The sequence below is a fragment of the Entamoeba invadens genome (assembly GCF_000330505.1).
Source record: "Entamoeba invadens IP1 unplaced genomic scaffold scaff_1105074725011, whole genome shotgun sequence".
NCBI classification, from domain to species: Eukaryota; Evosea; order Mastigamoebida; family Endamoebidae; genus Entamoeba; species Entamoeba invadens.
In genome coordinates, this window is record NW_004191688.1 from 67,348 (window position 1) to 68,975 (window position 1,628).

A 1,628-nucleotide genomic window follows, 5' to 3' on the forward strand; every position below is an offset into this window, starting at 1 on the left:
GCCTTATTCCTCATTATAAAAATAGAAAATTTGGTGAACATGTTATTGAGTGTACTGGATTTGAAATTGAATTTGTAGAAATAGAATACATGAATCTATTTATTGATGAAGTCATTCTAGTCATTTCAGAAGAAGTCGAAAATGGTAAGAATAATGTTGAAAAGAAAGATGTTGATATTGATTTCACTTCTGAAATAGAGGGGATACCCGATCCAACTGATATCCGACAACTTGTTATAAAAGAAGTTGAAAATATTTGAATGCGGGATTTGTTGATAAAAAATCATATATCAATCCACTGGAATGGTGGAAAGAACACAGTTGTGATTATCCTCTTATTAGCAGACTTGTACCAAAACATTTGTGTTTGCTTGCATCTTCTTCATCTTCAGAGCGATTGTTTTCAGAATGTTCTTTAGTACATACTCCACGTCGTTCAACATTAACACCAATTCATTTGGAACAACTCGTTTTTCTCCATGAGTATGGAAAAAACAATATGATATCATCATTGCTATGATAAGTAATTAATTTACAATTGTTTTGAAATTCGAGTTTAAACTATTATTATTAACAAAATAAAATTTTGGTGTCATTTAATAGTATTTATGTGTTATTTTTGTAATAAACCCGTATTTTAATTCAATGTTTATTAATTTATCAGTTGATCAAATCACGAATCGAACATATTTTAAATATTTATAAACTATAATTATTCGATCAATAAACTAATAAGATTAATCAATAAGATTTTATTAAAATACTATTTGTATTAATCAAATCATACAAACTTTTTAGACGCGTTTTATCATCTCTGCACACATTTAAAACAATAAATTATCACTTGTGTTTTTGTTTGTCAAACTAATTAAACAAATGAATTTATTTTCTAAAATAATTTGGATTCTTAATAAGATAAGTCAAAGTATGTTTGTTTATAACTCAGGCATTAATAAACCACTATATTTTTCATTTTTTTTAGCATTTACAATTTAAAAATATTATTTAAATTTGTATATGTATTTTCAAACTACAATTCTAACAAACTTTTGTTTTTGATTGTTATTTATAAGTATACAAATATCATCTCGTTTTGTGCTTAAATTGACATCTTTGAAACACAAAAATTTTGTGTATCACTCTTTTTTAAAAAAAGTATTGTGACATATAAATATGACTTCATAATATACATGTTATTTAAAAAAATTCACATGATTTTGAGTACATGTATTTAAAAGAAGTACATATAAACATGTGCATATTCAAAAATTTAATAATATAATGGTTAACTATTATATTTTATTACAAAAATGTTCGAATAATTAACATACCATTTTAAATATTAATTGGCATTTTTTATTCTAGAGTACCGTGAAAAATCACTGCGGCGTGAAATATTACTGCGAATTGTTATTGTCCAAAAATAATGTTATTAAGGGTTTTAAAACATTTTGGGTTATTTTTTTGTTATACGAGGCTGTTAAAATGAAAAACGACAATTTTGTTCTGCAAAATCTTTTGAGGCTAAGTCAACAGATTGTGCTAAGAGGAAAAATGGTGTTTTTATATACTTTTTATAAGGGTTTTGTTTTTTCCTTTTCCAATTGAAAAACAAAACGTTTTTGGTA